Raw genomic sequence first — 22,303 nt, 5'->3', positions numbered from 1 at the left:
AAGATAAACGGTACGAGCACTCTAAAGGCTGGAGGCTGCTTACACGGGGTCCTCAAGCCGACGCCGTAGGCATTTATTTGCATACAATGCCGTTTCAACTTAGGGTGGCGGGACATATTTTAGGAAAGGCACCCGCTTCCCCTTGTCTCCCCTTGGCGCCGTCTTTCCAGTTAAACGCGGCTTCTGTGGATTGACGGCAGAGCTTTCGCGCGGCTTTGCAGGAGCGAATATGTGTGTGTCGAACGGACTTGGGGAAGACGAGCCCTTTCAAAGATGCGACTATACATAAATTAAATAGACAGTGCCTGTGCCCGTTCGAGTGAACACCGACTCCCAAATATCCTTGCTGCAGTCGTGATCAGCCTTTAGCCCAGTTGAGATTCGCCGACCTTACAACCGCTCTGCCCTATCATATTTCTGCACCTGTCCTCTCGACCCTGACGAATGAGCTAACTACCCAGAAACAAGTAAGTGTTCCTTTCATACAAAAAATATCCAGACGAAGTGCAATTGAATATAATTTGGAAGGATCTATTGCTGGTTTAAGGTTTTGTCTAAGTTCAAAAGTTATAGTTTTCGAACTATAACTTTGAACTATAACATTATGCTTCCAGAATTCTGCGCTCTGGACATTCGAAATATACGGCGAACAACCGACGAACTTGAACGGCAGCGTTCGTTTCGCTCTCTGCGTCAACAGTGTTTTGACGCCGGGAGCAGCGTCGAAGCCGCCGGGCCATTTTTGTCGCTTGTTTGCAACGTACTCGCTCCGCTGATTTAAGCCGCTCTTCTCGTTGCCGCAGCAGTTGAGCACTAGCTCCAACCAGAATGTCTGCCAAGGCAATGTCTTTAAGCTGCCCTAAATCGACTGCTCACGTAGTGTCGGTCTTAAACCCATGTTTCAAAAAGGATTTATTGTCACCACAATTTTCGAAATACTTACCTCTAGCGTGGTCACCCGAAAGGTTTTAATTCAGAGTTCATCCCCGACAGGTAAACCGATACAAAAGCTCTCAAGATCTATATTATGTTATCCGAGTTTAGTAAAAACGGTAACTCCACAAAAAATATAAACACTCCCCCCCCCCCCCCCCCCCCCCCCGCCCGCCGTTTTACACCGAGGAACCGCCCCCCCTAAAATGGAGGTCTGGATCCGCTTCTGCCAGCCTATAGTGTGATAACGTCACGTGCATACTATGCTAAATAGTGCAGCTCTCTGGTGCAATATGATGTTCGCAACACTAGCCATAGATGTCCTAATTGTAAATTTGTGAAGTATTAATAGCAGTCTCGCGATGAGATATGGCAGCCTAGAGAAATGTTAGAACGCATGACTATTCTAGCATAGTGCTGTAAAGTGAGGGCCCAAAACAAGTGCAGGTAAAACCGAATATAACATTTGCCTTCCGAGGCAGTATTTCGGAAGTTTCGAGCTCATGCAAGCTGATGATATGTAATACACTAAGAATTCAAGAATCGTTGTCTGTCCTTCGCGCTATTTATGTAAAATCATGAATTTCATTGCGTGCATCTTTACGCATCTCTTTTTTGCAGTAAGGCGTTCTGGAAGGGATTATTTGGAAAACATAACATTAATTAGTTCTCTCTTTTTGAACATTTCATGTATTTGACTTCCAATTCATCATGTGAGCATAGAGTCCTTTTTAGCGTACCCTGCAACCCGATGTTTCACACTGCCAATCAGCAAACAGAAAAACACTTTTACGTAGACTCCACAGCTCGCGTAGTTTCGAGTATCGTCCTTCCGCGTCGGTCTCAAGCGGTTATGTGAACTTTATAAAGTAAAATTTTTTTATCAATATAAAACATATTTAATTCCAATGCCCCCCAAATTATTTGAAAGCGGTTCGGCCAATCTTTTCCGGCGTTTTTATCCTTGACAGGCACGTTGTAAGTGATATGGGACGGCCTTACATACATTTCTGATTTTGAAGCTAATTTAAATAACTATCTGTTCCTCACACATATAACTTCTCAAACATATAGAAGTCTGTTATTGCCTTTTTTATCTGGTGAACATTAGTTTTATATGTCTGTGGGCTGGACGAAAAGAAAGTAAACAGGGGCGCGCGGTGGAACTATGATGATTACGTACGCAAACCGTCAGAAAGTGTCCAATTAAGTAGCTGCCTTGTCGAGTAGAACGTGAAATACTACTTCGTTTTACTAAACAAAAAAAGAATCTTGAAGGACGCTTAAGCTTCGCCTTTAAAAGTGGAACGCGATCGTGTCAACGGGCCTCGTTTGCATCGTATTCTCATTTGCTGCGCAAGCGTGCCTCGCGTGGTCTAGTGAAAAGCGTCTGACTCGCAACTAAAGGGTTGTGGGTTCGAATCCTGCCTAAAATATTTAATTTTTTCTTTAAGGCAAAGGAATTACTTTCAAAAGAGAAATCATTTGAAACATACGGTGACCTTTATTTCGCATTACATATCATGTTTTAATCACCCTCATTCCACGCGTGATATCACGTTTCACGTAAGCATTGTGGGTTGTTTGAAATTCTTGCGCTAGGGTATGTAGCTCTGACGTCATGAACCTATCGACCCATCAGGATTTTCCAGTCACCCCACCGACATCGGTTTTTCTGCGACATGAGCTCGTTAACGCTATTGTGTTCAAATCATCAATTAGCAAGGGTGATGCTCATTTGCAAATTAAATTGTCCGGCATCTTGTCAACAACAAACCTCAACAGCCAGGCTATGCCAGCTTATTCTGTTTAAGAAAATGTTTACTTGGGCAAGCGCTATTTTGGGCCAGATTCGATCTGAGTGCGAAGGTGCGTATAGATTAGAGCGGACAATGGCGATTGCTTCTTGTTGCATGATTAGTGGCATGCGTGCGGTGCTGAGAGTAAACAATGTTTGGTTAGAACAACAGGCATTTGGACTGCCGCTCGGTGTTTCTATAAAAGATAGACTGAAAGGAGTTATCCTAAAACTTTGTTACATTTCAAACCATTTCATTGCTTTTAGCTCAGTTGGGTCGTCATCATATCTATATATATATATATATATAACGGGCATGGTGGCGGGAGGCCGAAGGCGTGGGTATAAAACTGAGAAGAAAAAAACCCTTAGTGAAAAACAGCAACAACGGACGATTTAATCTTCGACGTTTCGGCCGGAGTCCGGCCTTCGTCAGGAAGGCCGGACTCCGGCCGAAACGTCGAAGATTAAATCGTCCGTTGTTGCTGTTTTTCACTAAGGGTTTTTTTCTTCTCAGTTTTATATATATATATATATATTGTGAAGTGTATTTCGTAAACCTTATTTCATGATATATGGCCGCGAGGTGCATGCTCATTTCATATTTTTGTGTGATGTAATTAATTGCTTAGTTCAATGACACGATTTAACTTTTAATACTGACACACAAAGTTGTACCAATCACGGGTATTTTAGACGACCTACCACACTTCGCGACAACATTTTATACCGTGTATATAGATCAGCCTGAACTTTAGAATTTTACTTTGACACGAAGAAAGGACAAGAAAATACAGCATAGTTCTAAATTAGAAGCTGATCTATTTACAGGTATGTACCAACAAGCTCAACTCTTTACTCTTGTGCTTAAACATTTTGATTCAGGCAAAATATATTTTACTCGTAAACAAATAGATATTGAGTCGTATGAACACGACGTAATGTATGTTAATGTAGATTTTCTTCTACTCTTGCGTCAAAATTACATAACTGAATTTATTATTTTTGGTACCTAAGAGCAAAAGTAAATCGCACGGACGATCGAAGAAACTATAGAGTTAAACGTTTCACAACAGAAATAGCGTATATTGCCAAAAGAACGCGGAAAATATGTTCTCAATTTAGCGGTTCAAACCGGTTCGAACCGGTTCGAACTGGTTTGAACCTTTATTTTTGGCTCCCCGGAACTGAGCCGGAACCGAACCGAAAGCCGTGAACCCGAACCGGAACCGAACCGATAAAAATTTCGGTTCGACACCCTGGCTGAGATGCTTGTTTCAGCAAGCCGGCCATGATATCCCCAAGAGAAATGAGCGTTCAAGATATATATTGTTCGAGGACCCCTGGTCTACAATTTACATTTTGCACCTTGTCCTATGCAGCAAGTGCATAAAGTATCAATACATTTTGGAAGAATCATTGCCTGTTGTTTTGTGCTCATTGTATGTTTGATACCTGATTGGCCGGCCTGAACGGGGATACTGTTTGGCCTCCTCAATGTGGAGGCCCACGTGGCCACTTTTGGGATGTCTTTTTGGGGAACATCAGTGGAACAGTGACACGACCCTATTGAAAAACCCGCATACATATCTCACACGGGTCCTGTATAAATTTTATACGATGCAATTGGATACAGGATCCTATTCACATACACGGGAATCAAATCCACATACAGGATTCCGTATAGCTATATAGGATCTGGACCCGCATACGGGATCCCGTATAGCTATGTAGGATCTGGACCAGTATACGGGATCCTGTATAGCTATATAGGATCTGGACCCGCATACAGGATCCCGTATAGCTATATAGGATCTGAACCCGCATACAGGATTTCGTATAGCTACATAGGATCTGTATCCGCATAAGAGATCCCACCTATATATTGAGACCTTAAGGCCTACATTAGCACGCTAGACCTGCTTCTCTAAATAATCTGTGGCAACGTGCATTCAAGGGGCCTTCCAAGGACTTTTTTACTGGTTTTTAATTTGCACCGAACCTGAGCGCACTGAACGTAGTAACTTAGCGAAACATTTCTCTTCTCGAATTTCGCTTTATTTTAAAAGTTATAGACAAGTTAAAATTACAAAAACAAGCAAAAAATAACCTCCTTCAAGACGTCCTTGGTTGCTTGAGTGGCTGTGAACTAGAGGAGGGGCAGTGAGCTCAGCGAGCGCTCAGGGCTGCCGCGCTCCGTGTCGACGGCTCAAGAAGGCGCCACTAAAGTGTGTTCTGGATAGGCTGTGTGAAGGGGGCGGCCAGTGCGGCTCGCATTCCATTCGCTGCGCGATTAAACACTTATTCGGCATGACACTTCATTAGCCACAGACGACAGCAAACATGGGGTAAATATCAGGTCAGAACAGGAGCCACTTTGCGCTGCCATACCGCCAAAAAGCCAAACCGCAAGCCAAAGCTGCTCGCCGAAGGCCTTGGGAACACTCGAAACTGGTCGGATCCTCCAGTCCGTACGACCGCAGCGCCGTCGCCTACATCCGGGACCTTTCTACGCTCGCCGCTCGTTGGCGCCCGGTCTCACTACACCTTTCTAGTATGCGCTGCCTTTTCCACCACTTGGAAGTGGGTATGCCGACGGGTCATTTCTTGTTTCGGTACTTTCTGAACTGCATGTTTCTTCTTTTGGTCTAAAATAGTGAACAAAATCTACTTTTATAAATAATTGAAAAGATTCGTGCCACTCACATTTTGGATTTTGACAAAAAAGAAGCTTTTAGCGACTCTGACCATTAGTAAGCCCAGGATATGTGACGTACCTAAGACGTCACATATCTTGCGCTTTCGGCACCGCGGGTCGCCCCCGTAAGTGGAAAGGAGAAAATATGACGCACTGATATTTAGTTACTTTCTCCGTGTCCACTGGCTTGCCCGAACCCTGAGGCAGACGCTTAAGTATGATTGTAGGGCCGCTTTAACAGGCGTGCCAGAGTTGTCAACAAAAGCCTTCAGAAGAATGCGAAGAAGTGACAGGAATTGCTGCATGGTGTTCGCACAATGTGGGCGAAAAAGTGATAGAAACTGTGAACCGAAAGAGTCCGCCTGGCGCCAATTTCAATCATCGCCACCCCATGGAGCTGCGTGCCTGTGCCGCCAGCGCTCCAGCCAATTCCTGCAGCCGATTTCGTACCGCCGACAAAGCGGCGGCACGGCCGATGTCAGCGAGGCGCAGGAACTTCGCAAGGACGCGCGCAAGAATGACATTCCTGCTTTCGCACTCGCAACTAAGTGTTTAGGTGTACCCCGAGCCTTTTTACAAAAAGGGGATGCGGATTAAAGAATCGTGGTAGAGGAAGGGGGCATCTGCCATTGCGGGCCGACGTCTGTCCGCAAGTTCATCTTACCTACTCAGCACTTTCCGCAGAGCGGGCAAGCTAGCCCAGCTGCCTGGATGGAACAGCGGCCTCGGCCGAGTAGGCGCCTTCAATGCAGCGGATCCTCTCAAACGGCGCTCTCGCAAGCTTGTGCACTACGAGAGAAATCCCCGTGCATGACTTCTATCTAAGAAGGAGGAGGGTGCGCACATGCAAGGGCACATATGAGAGGGAGTCCTCCACGTGGGAAGGAAGGGAAGAAAGTTTGCGTTCCCACAAGCTCTGCAAAGTGACACCCGTAAAGTTATCACTTTAAAAGAAACAACACAAAACATACAGACCTGTTTTATTTCTAGCCCAAGACAGAGAGAAAACAGAAAAAAGAGTTGAGCACACGACCGTTGACCTGAACACCTGAAAAGATAACAATGGGAAGATCAGGTGCCTGCTCTACCACAGCCAGTGGCACTGCTAGTCAGGAGCATGGGCACATGCACATATGTGCATTCACCCACACTCTAGGTGCTATTGATGTCAGAGAAGATATGGCAATATCCCTCTCCATGAATGAACTTGAATACGACAACGGATGTATTGCTACCTTAGAACGAATGTAAATAAAGCTTTGGGGCTCAAGCAGAGGCCATGCAAATGGACAGCGTAGGCAGCAATATCTCCAAAACCAAGGCAGTGACATGTCTCCTTCCCATCTGTCAGTCCCATAAAATATCACATATGACCCCCTCCCCTTAAAGACTGATGCTCGACCTTGATCTTCTGCAGGGGAGTTAATCTCTAAGCAATCTCCTCTCCTAAACTGCCAGGGGGAGTTGCATTATGGATGGGAGACGCAGAGAGGATATAGGAACGAGGGATATACAAAATAATTGGCGCTTTTTGGCCAGAATGAAGGTAGAAGTGACAGTGATAGTTGTGTGATATTTGTGCAATGCGGGTGAAATGTTGGCAGAAACTGTGAAAACGGTGGTGTACAATGTTTCTTTTATTGTAGTGCAAGTGCAATATTTTCACACACCGCGTGATAGCAGGGGCGTGTGGACTGCACCAGCGCACGTGCACATAAGTGTCGGTTCGCATCGATACTTCATTGCACGTGCGATGGTGTTCTCATAGTAGCGGTCTGTAGAAGAAATTATGGCCGTTGTTTTGCGTGAACCTGGTCACCCGTGACACGGTCGTTTCTACGGGAAGAGGATGCGGAGGAAAGAATTGAGGTATAAATATGAAGGGGGCATCTGCTATCAAGAGTCGTTATCTGCCCGCAAGTTCATCCGTGTCCCACTCGACACTTTTCGCAGAGCGGCCAAGCTAGCCAAGCTGCCTGCACTCGACAACGGCCTCGGCGGAGTAAGCGCCTTTGAAGCGGCGGAGCAGTCGCACCCCGCGGCATCTTACCTCCACGAACCGCTCTCTCCCGAAACCTAAATAAACACTAAACCGCGAAAGACAAGACAGAGAACACAGGACAAGCGCTTGTCCTGTGTCCCTCTCTTTCTTGTGCTTCGTCCTTCACGCGTCAGTGTTTATGATAGTCGAACAGTTAATTTTAGTACAGTTTGCCTGCACGCCGTGTGGAAAGCCTGCGGATGTGCGTGGGTAAACTCCTTTCTATTCGTGGGAGACCTCCATGTAAAAAGGAGGAGGCGAAGGTAAATGCGAGTGGCAGTCCTTCATGCGGGAAGGACGGGGAGAAAGCTTGTGTGTGTGCTGTTGATAGCTGCGACGACAGCCCACGAGCTCAAAATCTCCGCAAAGTGTCGCCCATAAAGCTATTGCTTTAAATGTGCAAACCGTACGTCGACCTTTAAGAAAAATAAGCGCTGGTGTTGAGTGCGACTCGTCACAAATGGCAAGTTTTGGCGGCCAACCACTGGTAAGATTTGACTGGCAGCACAGGCAGAAATCTGTCGGTGACACACTGTGGCTTTCAAAATGCTAGACGGGCAGATTGTTTCGCCTCTTCCCCGCAAGGAGAACCTCCGTTTTTTTTTTCTGTGCGCATTCCCAGGTCGCTGTATCTCGAAACAAAGCGTTTACTGTACCATTCGATTTTTGGCCTCAACCCAGAAAAGAAAGTACACGCAGTTTGGAACACAGAATTGGCCCTCTTCCATTTTGTCACACTCACATCCGACTGAACCAGTAGGAAACAGAAAAAAATTGGTAGTTGTTTTTCACACTGTGAAGCAAACTGTCTTATTCAGAATGCTGTTTATATGTATTTAACTGATTCGCCAAACTGTAAAGATACCTGTCTGAAATAAGTTAAAAATAAGGGGTGTCTAGGAGGGCAAAACTATTTGTTGGTAGACTGCAAGGAGGGACCAGTTGGACTAAAGTAGCCAACGTAAAACTGTGACGATGAAGCTGAGCACGTGGCACTCGGAAAAAGTAAGTTTACTTACTATAAAAAAATTCTGCTAAAAAAAAAAAACTGGTGATAGTCATGGCATCGACTATGCAAGATGTGAGTTGGTTATTGGCACTGTCGCCCATGCCCTCATTCTCAAAGCATTTTTGCTTATGTTGTGTGCCTCGACTCAAAATGGCTTCATCTAGCTTGATCAGTCACTGCCGAATGACTACAGATCAGTTTGACACTTTTATTTATTTATTTATTTATTTATTCATTTATTTTTGCTTAATGTGCCCACAAACAGCTCAAGGCCTTATTAGTTTAATTCCGTCATTCATCTATTCTTCTAATGTGGGTACAATCACACCAAATATTGCCTGGTACCCACCAGCAACATTTGTTTGGTGCTTGGGTGAAAAAAAAGTGCCAGAAATTTACCTGCGCTGGCCAAAGAACGCCCACTCGGACGGCGCGCGCTTGCAATATTTTGATCGTGCAAATGCTATTCCTAGTGCCCGGTAATAGCTTGCTGAACATTGACCATCCAAATTCACCAAGAGACTAGAAAGCAAGCTCATTTGCCTCAAGAGGTGCCACTTGCATTATCCATTAGGGACAATGCAAGATTAGTATTAAAAGAAAGTGTTGTGATAGCACTCACTGAATCTTCTCTTAGCTCCCCGAGGTTTAAGCATCACTGATGGGCTCCTGTAATTAGAAACATTTTGAGGACAGGATGAGATGGTTTAAAGGGGCTATGCAATTATCTTAACATAGAAAGGATTTGCACATTCACGCCTGTAGAGCGATTGTATTTTTTGGACATGGTAGGGATAACAGCTTCAAAAAATTAGGACGAGTTTCGCTTTCCTCAAAACTTGATTTTCTAAGTTTTCTCGCTGTGAGAACGCCCGTAACATTATTATAAATAAACATTTTTTATTGCAACTTTGGTACAGATCTTCCCTACACATTAGATTGTGCAACCAACTAGGATAATTAAAAATTACAAATAAGTATTGATGTTATGATGCTTGAATTGAAACACTATCACCCAAAATGACAGAAGTTTTGGTACTTTGCCTATAGCACACTTACGACAATTCAAAGTTCCTAGTTCATCGGACAGCCTGCTCATACATCTACATTACGGCCAAGCCATTTCCTATGCCTGTGCCCGAATTGCGTTACGGTTGTTATTGTAACACAAATATTTGGGGCCATTTTATTAAAAAAGTATTATTTGTTTTATCTTTAGTTGGATAACACACCTAAAGGCTTTACAAAACTGCCCCTCACAAGGCAGACATAATGTACAAGTTTTAAGATCAAAATCTAAAAGGATTTTCTAAAACATGGCGACATACCTTTAAGCCCCAAGAAGTGCGAGTTTCGACTCCAAAACTTTTAGGAAAAAGAAATCTCTTTTCCGGCGTAATATTTAGAGGGCCCCTCCAACAATCTTTTTACTGGTTAAAACTTGCGGTGAGGCCGACCTCAGACGATGTAGTAACATGAAGGAACAATTTTCATTACAAAATTCTCATTATTCCAGAAGCTATGAGAATTTTAAAATGACAAAATCAAGCAAGCAAACAGACTCCATTACATATCAAGAACCTCCAATGGTGGCATAATAGCACTGCTCCCTGACGGGGTAAGTCAACTATGTTCTGTTATCGTTGTTTACACAGTTTTGAAACTCTGTTTAGTTCAATGCTCTCAAAACTCAACATAAACAACTTTTATACAGAATAAGGACGGGAAACACAATCAAACATACTGTTCCATGCCCAGAGAGAAAAGTCTGATAACTCTGGTCACTGAAACAGGTTACTCCACGTCAACGGTCGCTTGCATTTAGCACCACACAACGCCACCGTACGAAACACTATTATTTTGTGGTTTCGTTTTTGTTCTCAGCATCTCCCAAGCCTCTAAAAAGGCGGAAAGCGCAAAAAACGCAGAAGCTTAAATATTGTTGGAGCGGCCTTTAAAGCACTTTAAGGCATGCAGCATATCTAAATAAACCCAAGTTTGACCCCCCCCCCCCCCAATTCTGCTTTATGACAGTGTCTCAAACTAACCTTCTTCCAACCCTTCACGAGAAATTGGCCATTAAAGTCTTAATGATCTTACCTCACTCTCCTCCACGAAAAGTGCCCGGCCAAGTTTTTCCCTGCAAGTTCAGAAGCAGGATAGAAACCGGATTGGTAATTTAGCATGTTTGACTTGCTCTAGTATGCATAGCCCTGGAAATTTGTATTTAATTAATAGGAAATGTGTCGCATGACGCTTGGGAAGCTCCACACATAACCCCCTTTGGGAAATGCTAACGATGACCCCTTCACTTTTCTGTACTGGCTTACTCTTTGGCTTCCTCTATTTTTTGCTGCCTCTTTATGGCTTCGTTACAGGGTCAGTGTTATTAACACTTCCCAAAAAATGGTCACGTGTGGAGTTTTCGAAAGGTAATGATTTCCTAAGAATCCACCAATGGGTCCTCCTTTAATTTTTTTTCCAAACCAAGGCATGCACGCTCCGCACAGTTCAGACTCGCCCCAGCAACTGGAGCCCCACCACTCGGCCTGCTGCCCCGTGACGTCACCCCTTCTCATTCCCCGCGCCGCGTGCACTCATAGGCTTCAACCCTGTGATGTCGCCTCCCTCTCGCCTTTGTCCTTTACTACACTCCTCCTGTCTACCCAATGCGCTTCCCTCTTCATTGGTTTGTCGACAGACGGACCCTGTAATCTTTTCACTGATATCTGGGTTCTAGTGCATTATTATCAACGCATTAATAAACGTTGCCAAAACACTAATAGCTACTCATACAGTCGAGTTATAACAGCTTATGACCAAAATAAAAAGACAACCAACTACCTTCAGTTTTCATCGCCGCTAGTACAGTCATAATTGCATCTCGAATATTTTGTCCCGAAGTGCTGCATTTTTACCATTTATAGAGAGGTAGAAAGGTTAAAAATGCCGGGAGACTAGAATACAACTTTCATCATAATCATGAGAAAGAGGATGAATCAAAATATACATTTTGCACGTTATAACAGATTTTTGTCGTTCCATCTCGGTCCAAACTTGGATACTTCACAACCCAACGTGTTGCCTGGTTGCGTAAGCAGATTTTCGGAAGAAACTTTTGGGACGCGAATTCAAAAGACGGAAAATTAATGGAGATATTCCTACGGGAGCTTAACAGGACTGGTGTTTATGAACATAACAGCCAGGAAAACGTGTACACCGGGAGCAGATATGCTGTGCTAACATATGTTTGCTTGCACTGCACCCAAAGGTTTACAACCAGAGCAGGTCATCATAAAATCCTATCTGTAAGTCAAATTATCCTCAATAATACATAAGTCAGGATTCTAACATAGAACATATATGGCATTTCTTTCCACACTTTATAGGGAAAATTAATATGCAAATGAATGCTGGCACTATAATACACCCCACTTACTTCTTCTGCTGGTCGTTACACATTTCAGCAACGTACTTGCTCATGTTCTTGAGACGAGCTTCCCTCATCGCTACGGTAGCAGCCACTCTCTTGTCGGGAGAGAGATTTGGGTCGGCCAGGAAGCCTACCTTCCTCACGGAGGAATTGTCCTGAATGTACTTCCTGTACATATCTGAAAACAACAATTGGAATTCTAAAAGCTGATTGACACTGCGCTGTATAACAGTTTAGTAGTATACGTTTCACTGTGAAACGAAATGAAGCAGTCCAAAATCGAGCACCCCATCTTGTCGAATTACAATTTTAGAGATCTATTCGCAATAAAACAAACCAAAATTTGTCTACTCTTACTCTTTGCTTAATCAACAATTCTTATCACCATCATTCCACTATCAGAAGTTTATTCCTTCAAACTCCTGTGCGGTCGTCATGTCAACTCCTACTACTTTCAGCGCATATCCGGTTCAACTAATGCATTTAACAACTCACTCCTACTTCTCACAATAGATCTTTTGCGAAATCCCCCAAGCGCCCCGGCCCGCGCACGAGGAATTGTGGGAGAGGGTGTCGCTCGCCTGGCCGCTCTGCCTTGAGATCGCATTGCCTTGTTGCTTTCCTCTTCTTAATCCTCTGTGTTTCGATTCCATTACATATTTTTATCTATTCCAGTGTATTTTTATTGCTTTTAAGTGTTTCCATTCTCTTCTGCGCGCAGTATTTTTTGAATATATATAGTATTCATGTCTTCATTCTGTCTTTTTCGACGGGAGTGCCGACAGGACAACACGCCGCTTCGCGCGTCGTTCGCCGGGTGTGTACTACCGTTGCTATCGATTCCTATCGCGCTGTTAGCTGTTCATTTTTGTTCAGTTTGACCCGCGTGCAGTCGAGACGAGCTGTTTATGAACACCCGCGCAGATGTCATAGGGATACGCAGAGCTCTGAATCAACAATCGCGACGCGAGAGCCGAGTGCGCTGTGATATGGCCGCCCGCGCTCACTCCGTTGACTTGCACTGAAGCGTATGCCTTCGAGTGCCGCTTACTTGACCACCATACAGCACAACATACTCGCGCGTGTGCCGGGGTGCTTGGGAAAATAGCAAATTGTCTATTGTGGACTGCAACAATATTCCGCAGATGCTAGTTTCTGTCACAGAACGTGTGATATTCAGGAATTCCATTATCTTGTATGTGCATGCAGCATAGCTTTCCTGTGTTTTTGTTTGCTTCTACTATCTTAGTTCTGACAGCATGTCATTTTTTTCTGGTTGTCGTCGCCGTTGTCTTGTTTTTTGTTTCTGTAGAAATTTATAATTTGCTGATATGCCCCCCCCCCCCCCCCCCCCCTATAAGACCCTTGAACTAGGGTGCTTTAAGGGGTACTCCACGAATTTTTGGTCTACCCGAAGTAACTACATTTCCTGAATACACGGTCCTTGCCCTTTTCGAGACTCGGAATAATAATAGAAAAAACAGTGAACAAAAATTGTGCTAAAACAAAACATTCAAAAGTTCCTGCACTTTCCAGTAGCGTGACATTACGGACATACCGACGTTGCAGGCCGAGAGGGCGGTCTAGAAATAGAGCACGCAGCGGATTTTGTTTTGTACTGCTTACTAATCAAGATTGGAATGGGATTCAATAGCATTTGTTTCACACCATGAAACTTTGTGTAATCAGTTGGGAACAAGACGAACCGCCCAAACACCGAACCTATGCCTCTTACTGACATGACTTTTTCACTGTTGTCCGTAGTGGCCTTCAGTTTGAAAAAAAAAAATAAAACGGTGCAACCCCATGTTTCAAAATTGAATGACTTCGAGACAAAATTTCGTTTGAGTTCAGCCGTGTCTATCGATGTGTTAAACCAAGTACAAGGAAAAGCAGAGACTATGAAAAAAAATTGGAGGAGAAACCCTTTAGCCAAGCTTTGACGACTTCACGGCACATATGAATTTAGTGTGAAACATGCTTTGATATGGAGGTGACAATCAGCATAGAGCTTTCAATTTGTACACTGGAAACACTCGCGAGCCGCTTAGAAAATTGAGCTATGAAACCACTTACTCAAAACAGCCCCTTTCTTCTCTGGGGTCATTCTCTTCTTGCCCAAGGCACCCAGTTTCAGGTACGTCTTGCAAGGTTTCCCACTGACGCTGCGCTCGAGGAGCTCTGCCGTAGACCACATGGTCCTTGCTGCGTCCTTAATTCACATCGAGTCGGTTTTTGCATCAAATCCGAATTCAAATTTTATTTTCAATGGAAAGATGTTCGACCCCACATGAATCTGAAAAGATTAGAACATTGTTGCAGAGCCTGTGAAACATGCACTTTTAAATCACAGAGAGAAGTTAAATTCAAACCACTATTGAGAGCCCCACATTTCTTGTTAAGCTTTTAAAAAATGCAGGGAGGAGGAAACTTCAAAAGCTGTGCATGAAAGCAGACTGCACAGATACATGATATGCTGTCCAAAAAACTATTTCAGTCCTTGTATATATTCCATAAAATCAATCAATACACCTGCATAGACTGCCCAATAAAAGTAATGTAGAAGTACAAGGGGTTTTATTTATCATTTTAATAAAAAATGCACAACTGACTCAAGAAAGATACTTACTTGTCCTTCCTGCACTTGGAAAAGCGGAGTAGAATAGCTGTCGTTCTCGCCGACGGCGTCTCCATCTGCGGCGATACCTCTAATGTGTTTATCAATGGCGTTTCCATCTCCGCCGTCCTCTGCGACGTGGCCTCCGACGTCGCCTCCAACATCTTCATCAATGTCCCAATCGGCATCCCAGTCGGCGCACTCAACAAGATCCTCCCCGAGGTCCGCCTCAATATTTTTGTCCTGGTCCTTGTCACGGTCCCCAGCGTGGTTTTCTGCTGCGTGCTCAGAATGCTGCGAAAACATGCTCACTATGAAAACAGCTGCAACCAAGATGAGTTGCCAGCAAAGAAAACTTTGTTGGACCCGACAGATCACCCATGCGTGCAATAAATTTGCTTCCATGCATAGACGCCACAATCGTCCATAATAATTTTGAAGTAGCACAAGCATGATGATTTTCAGCAGAGAGCAAGAAAAAATGAGGTCCTGAGCTCAGGAACCTTGCTCAACATCATCCAGCATCCCTGCAGAACCTCTCTCTTGTCTAATGCTCGCAAGAAGTTGCCTTCTTGCGAAACTTTGACTGCGACTGAACTGCTTACCCCCTGGTGCCGGTGTCCCCTGTAAAAAATTGGGGTGGTTATCATTTGAGCCCGTTCTTGTTTCGCCCTTCTCACTTGGCCTTTCTCAAAACAACCATTCTCAAAAGGATCTTCTCTCTTGGACCTGTCGCATTCGGTCTTCTCCCGTTTCGTCCTTCGCATTTCAACCCTGCTCATTTGAGTCCGTTCTCGTTTTTCCCTTTTCAAAACAACCATTCTCAAAAAGATTTTCTCGCTTTGGCCTTAGCATTTGACCCTTTCCCATTTCGTCTTTCGCATTTCAACCCTCCTCATTTGGGCCCGTTCTTGTTTCGCCCTTCTCACTTGGCCCTTCTCAAAACAACCATTCTCAAAAGGATCTTCTCTCTTGGACCTGTCGCATTTGGTCTTCTCCCGTTTCGTCCTTCGCATTTCAACCCTGCTCATTTGAGTCCGTTCTCGTTCTGCCCTTCTCAAAACAACCATTCTCAAAAAGATTTTCTCGCTTCAGCCTTAGCATTTGACCCTTTCCCATTTCGTCTTTCGCATTTCAACCCTCCTCATTTGGGCCCGTTCTTGTTTCGCCCTTCTCACCTGGCCCTTTTCAAAATAGCCATTCTTGAAAAGATCTTCTCTCTTGGACCCGTCGCACTTGAATCTTTGAATACCACATTTTTTATCTTTTTTCGGGTAATATTAATAAATATATTGATATATTTTGTGTGTGTGTGTGTGTGCCACGCTACCGGCATACTCTCTCTGCTATGGATGTTAGCAGTACGTCGAGGTCTTGATCAAAAGCTACTAGCTGACAATAAGACAAACCAACTATTTATCGCAGCCAGATCAGTCTTCGAAATGTCACATTGTTTCAGGTCTCTCGACTTGGCACAATGCCACCACTTCTATAATGTATGCTATTTCTGTTCTAATGAAGTTTCCGAAAGAAATGCTCATCACCTTTTTTTCGTTTGTTTTGAGGAAGGGAAGCAGGTGTCATTGTACGATTCTCAGTGCATACCCCTACACATAACATATATCTGATGGTATGTTGGGGGCCCAAGCGAGGTAAGGCTCATCAACAAAGTCGCGAAGGCATAATGACGTTGGAAGCATGCCGAACTAGTGCCATTCGGTCGTAGCGCGAACGGGCGAAATGAGAATGGGTCCAGTTGCGAAAAATACAATTGGATCTTATGAGAAGGTTCAAACAAGTCAGACCAAATGAAAATGGGACGAAATGCGCAAGGTCCAAATGCGAACGGGACGTTTCCAGATAACGGGCAAAATGAGAATGGGCCCAGCTGCGAAAAAAACGATTCCGATATACGAGAAGGTTCAAACGAGGACCAAATGAAAATGGGACGAAATGTTCAAGGTTCAAATGCGAATGGGACGTTTTGAGATACACCCAAAAAATTGTGCTTCAACTTTCTTTTCTTCACTTAAAGGGATACTACAACGAAATTTCGGAGCTCATTTTTTGGTCTATATGTGTTCAAAAAAGCAGCATCACATCGAACATACCAATATCTTGTTAAAAACGTCACGAAAAGGAATTTTAAAACGAATTAAACGATTAGCTAAGAGCACCTGGTGAATGCCGCTAACGCCTCGCTTTTAATGCCCGTCTAGGAACCCTGACAGCTTGTGACGGAGGTTGTCTCGTCTCCGGCGACGACGAGAGAAGAGGGGAAGGAGGAACTCCCCTCTTCCAGAGAATGCCTTTTGTGTGTGGCAGAAGTCGCTATTGTCCCCCTACAAGATTATAGAAGATTAACCCGTCACTCAAAATTCGTACAAAAGCAGCCGCTTCGGTGGCTGGAACGACTAGGCCATCCTATCGACGTCAGCCTCGCCGTAGCTTTGCTCGTCTTGAGACGACCTACGTCACGATTGCGTTGGATGTCACGTGGTCTCCGCTGGGCCTTCTCCGAGCGCTTGCCAGAGTGGGCCGTTTATAACGAAAAATACAGCCACCAGGCTCAAAATACAAACGTGACATTGTCATTTACGGATATTGTGAACCATATTCAACCTATTCTTGAACATGATGGGAATATTTCAAATTTCGTTGAAGTATCCCTTTAATATACCAGAGTTGTGAGTGCGCGCCTGTCTGTGTTCCCTGTTCCTTGCTCGTTCATCCTTATCTCTTTGTGCGCGGTTTTTAACCATGCTCTCTACTGTCACCAAGCCCTCACTGAATACTCGCCACTTTGTGTCATGTGACACCTGCTGTCGAACAGGAAAATTGCAGAAATACATTCCTGCCAATGCCTTTGCATGGTCTGCTTCTACTAAGCAAACTCCTTCGAGCACCAGTAAAAGATTCTCTTTGACTCGGCACAACAAGGTGCAAATTCATCAGCTTGCAATGTGGACTACACAATTAGCAAGGTGTTTTGATACATTTTTGATAGTACAATGTTTGAAATACCTGTAAGTTTGCTATACATTTAGGCCTTTCAGAAACATGTTTTAGACTGTAATGCAAATGCAGGTTAGAAAAACCGACACCTAGTTGCAGGGGAATCAGAATCAAGTAGCAAGTTCTCACCAAGGCTTCGATGGGGGTGCCCATGACTTGCTCCAGAACCCCAGGACTCGGCTAACTGGTATATATAAAAGGAAGAAAAATGTTGTCAATGACAAGCCCATAACACCAAGAAAACTATGCCTCATTCGTCCAAGCAGCTGATCAGCATAGGAAAGCACATATGGCAATGTTGATTCCTCAGAAAAGGAAGGCTCAAGAGCTTGCCCGAGCTGGCTGCCACTTGTAGCTGCCGCCCCTTGTTGTTTGTGAGCCGCAGTCTTCTTTCCAGCACTGGGGGGCGTGCTGACGCCGGGTCGAGCCCTGTCACGATGCCAATCAGAAGATATTAAAGCCGCAGATGTTAGTAATGACAAGCTCGTTAACCCTAACAGAATATGGTTGAATTCCCGAAGCACCTAAGAAGCATGACGAGAAAATCTGAAGAAAGTAATTTCTTTCTGAAAAGAAGGCTCAAGAACTTGCCCGAGCTGGCCGTCACTTGGAGCTGCCGCCCCCTGTTGTTTGTGGGACGAGGTCTTTCTTCCAGCACTGGGGGGCATGCTGACGCTGGGTCGAGCCCTGTCACGACATACGATTGGAAGATATGAAAACAGAAGATGCTAGTAATGACAAGCTCGCTAAACCTAAGAGAGTACAGTTGCATCCCCAAAACACCTAAGAAGCATGACGAGGAAATCTGAAGGAAATAATTTCTTTCTAAAAGGAAGGCTCAAGAACTTGCCAAAGCTGGCCGTCACTCGCAGCTGCCGCCTTTTGTGGTTTGTAGGTTGCAGTCTTCTTTCCAGCACTGGGAGGCGTGCTGATGCTAAGGCGAGCCCTGTCAAGATGCCTATAGGAAGACATGAAAGCTGGAGTTATTACTAATGACAAGCTCATTCAACCTACGTGAACAAAGTTTAATTCCTAAAGCGTCAAAGAAGCACGACGAGACGATAAAAAATAGGTAATTTCTTTTTGAAAGGAAGGCTGAAGAACTTGCCCAAGCTGCCACACCTTGTGGTTTGTGGGTCGCAGTCTTTTTTCCAGCGAGAGGCGTGCTGATGTTGGGTAGAGCTCTGTAGATGTCGACCAGTAGTTATGAAAGCAGTAGAGATGTTGTATAATCGTGACGCATAAAAGAAAACAATTTGCTAAAGCTGCTACAAATGGTGCATTTCTCATAAAGAGAAGGAAAAGAACTTACCCCAGCGTGCTGACATTTGCCTGTTGTGGTGGACGTGCCTTGGCGATGTGGAGTCCATCATCGTCTGTATGAACATTCACAAATTAGAGGCTTGGGGATCATTCTATATAATTGCTAACAAGCAAGATTATCAGCATTATCACATACCAAACTTCAAAAGGAGCGTCCAAGAAAGGGCTGCTCTTAATCTCCGCTCTTCTTCCAACTCCTTCCTTGAAGTCCCTAGTTCAGCTCGTACTCTTCCCAGCTCCTTCTCAAGCTGAGCATTCGCCTGCTTCTCAATCGTCAGCAGCTTTCGAGGCACAAGCCCTTCGTCGTCATCATCACTCGATGAAGGCAATTCCCAGAATTGCCTTCAATTCTTTTTTCCTCGCAACCTTCTGGGCAAGTGCCTTTTCCTTCCTTGATATTGCATGAGTTGCCCAGAAAATGTATATATTACTACTAATCTGAGACATATAGGTAGAAGGTCACCTGAATGGCAGTCTTTGGGACCTCAAAGATCACAGGAAGAGCTGTGCCTCTGGACTTCAGGAGGTTCTGGATCTTATCCTCCTTACATTGTGTTTTAGAAAAAAACAAAAAATTAAGTTGTGAGATTTCTACTGAAACTCTATCATCAACTCCTGATCAACGGAGGAAGGATATTTGCTGCTCAGAATTTTTGCTTATTGCTGCACGAAGAGCACCGCATAATCGGCTGTTCAGGTATGCTCTATTTTCCAGGGCGACGTCACGATGCACAAAAATAGTAAGTCGTGTAAGCTACATATTCAATAATGAAAGTAAAGTGATTTATAAAATGCATTTTAATGATCACTAAACATCAAAAAAGGCATTGATTAACCCTTTCAGCGCGGAAGATGATTTGCGCGTGTCCATCACACGAGTACAGCTCATCAAGAGTCTGCAATATCAATGCAACTATCTTTCGGACGTATCAGCCCGTGTGTATCTCGAAGCTTCGTAGAACAGCTGACAGATGGCAGGGGTAGTAAAACAAAAAAAGCCAAATTTAGTAGATTAATTTTGGCATCTTTCCATGAGGCCTGCTGCATTGAATTGCTAATTATTTTGTCATTTTCCATGTTTTCAATTAGAACTAGTCCTTCTCCATACGTCGATTGGGGTGCAAAGTTGAGAATTTATTTAGTGTCACAAAAAGGGTATCACTGGGTAGCGTCTTAAGGCAGCCCCCCGCCCGCGTTCACAATGCTTCGCGGCGACAGTGTGCGGCTGGTAATTGCAAAACTATTAACCCACATGCCCGTCCAGCCGGCAACCCAAGCCCCGCTGTCCCCGATTGCACCTCCGGAAAGAAAGTCCCGTCCTACTTAGTTCAGCTAAACTTCGTCAACATTCTTTTTTTTGTGTGTGTGTGTTTATTGTAAAAAAAATATGTTGTAAATATCGTTACATGCTCAACAAAAACAAACATTTAAAAGGATAAAAAAGTAAGCTTCACTGGGGATCGAACCCGACCCAACCGGGGACAGGAACATGTGAAGCAGAAACGTTACCACTATACTACACCACCACTACGGAAAGTTGTTCCAACCAGTCGTGTTTCACGAGTTTCGCGTCGTGCTTAAATCCATTACCGATCAAGGTGCACGACGTAGCGCGTATAGCTTAACTCATATTGAAAAGTGTCTTACCTTCCACCTGCAGAATTAGGGCTGAATAATACCCTTCCTCTGTTCCCTGGGGACTCCTCCAGTAGGTCTCGTACAGGTGCGCCTTGTCGTAATCCGCAACGCTCTTGGGGCTAAAGTTGGGACGCGACCGCCTTGAGGTTATCCTCCACATTGTGCACATGAGCAAACATCACTAGCGCTGCCGCGCTGCCACGCTGCTACTAGGCTCTCAAAACAAAAAGGTACACCGAAGAACTTCTGCTCTCAAAACAAGGAGGTACACCGAAGAGCTTCTGCATCAAAGCACGAAGAGCAGATTCGTATGCGGGCGGGACCGGGACTAATCAACTTAACTTATGTACGACATAGCGCGCCCTCTAGTCATGACACCCAGGGAATTACTAATGAAAAATGAGGTATGGGAAGCAAATGAGGAACCCCAAAAAATAGTCAGAGTGCAGGCGAGCTGGTGTGAGTTGAACATGATTGTAAACGTGTAGTCCAAGAAACGATTTGTATAAAAACGTCTGGCAACTGTGTAAGTCAGGCGCCATTGCAGTTTGGGCACGAATATAAACAATTTCTACGCTTGTAAAGTTTTTTTTTTTTTTTGTAGTACTAGTGTTGTTTATATGTGTATCCTTGGACTTGTTCGAGAAAGTCGCTGTGTTATCCATTTGTGGTTCGTGGTAGGAGGGCAATGTCGTTCTCATTTTTGAAGATGGCCCCAGTTCCGGCTGTTAGCAGTGTATAGTATTGTTTCTTTGGACTGAATGATTTGTTAGAGGAAACGCACCTTTGAAGGTCAAACCCTTTCTTTGTTGAACATGATTGTAAACCTGAGACTGGGGCAGGAAGAGAACACAACAGAAGGTAGTAAAAGAGGAGGCCATGCTGTTCTTGGTTTGCTATGTCAAACCAACTGCGGAAACGGTCAAGGAAGAAGTACTTGGAGCCTAATGAAGCTTTCATCGTTCCGTCGTCAACAAGGCATTTCCGAAGTAGGCTGGCCCGTACACCTGACGAGACTGCGGAAGAGCATCAAGCCTCAACTACAGATTGCGAAACCGAGAGCACAATAAATCTGACTGGTGCACAAGCTGCAGAAGCAACGGAACACGGTGCAGGCTCGTCTGAAGGTGGACCCCAGTTCGGCGAGGTAGGCAGCAACGACACGCAGCCTGACAACTGGGACGATGGCCTGCTCGACGACACTGTTCGGGAAGACTCCACTGTCGATGCCGCGGAGATTGTGGCCTGCTGCTTGGAAAGCTTGCAGCATGCGATTCTGCCGATATCTAACATCAGCAAGGCAGAGGTACTACCCACGGTTATGACTTTTGTGACGTCCGGGAACCTGACGTGGAGCGGCTTCGATAAGCTGCTCCTAATGATCAACTGTATATCCGGAATGGAGGTGCTTCCCCGAACGAAGTACCTGTTCCGGAAGCTGTTGGCCTCTAAACTGAAGCGTTCAACAGACTACTACTACTGTGAGTTTTGCGAAGGCTTCCTTCCGACAGCGGAGGATGGGACTTCCACGATTATCTGCACAACGTGCCAGAAGCGTACCACAATCTCGGAGCTTCGCAGTAAAGGGAACTTCTTTACAATCCTCGACGTGTCGGACCAAGTGCGTCAAGTCGTCAGCAAGACGTCAGATGAGCTGTACTGCAACTTGGAGAGGCTGAACAGCAATCCTGAAGACACGATGTAGGACATAACCGATGGGAGTGTTTACAGAAAAATGAAAGCCAGTGGAGCATTGCAGTGGAGAGACTTGACAATGGCGTTCAATACAGATGGAAGC

General features: G+C 44.6%; 1 pseudogene; it reads right to left on the bottom strand.

Moving 5' to 3' along the window:
- Nucleotides 1-9,112: 9,112 nt before the first annotated feature.
- Nucleotides 9,113-20,684, bottom strand: LOC115322076 (annotated as a pseudogene).
- Between the last annotated feature and the right edge of the window lie 1,619 nt (nt 20,685-22,303).

Source organism: Ixodes scapularis, unplaced genomic scaffold (genome assembly GCF_016920785.2).
Source record: "Ixodes scapularis isolate PalLabHiFi unplaced genomic scaffold, ASM1692078v2 PGA_scaffold10__122_contigs__length_95168666, whole genome shotgun sequence".
NCBI lineage: Eukaryota > Metazoa > Arthropoda > Arachnida > Ixodida > Ixodidae > Ixodes > Ixodes scapularis.
The sequence above is the reverse complement of the archived record's forward strand: the minus strand, read 5'-3'. Positions and strand labels throughout refer to the sequence as shown.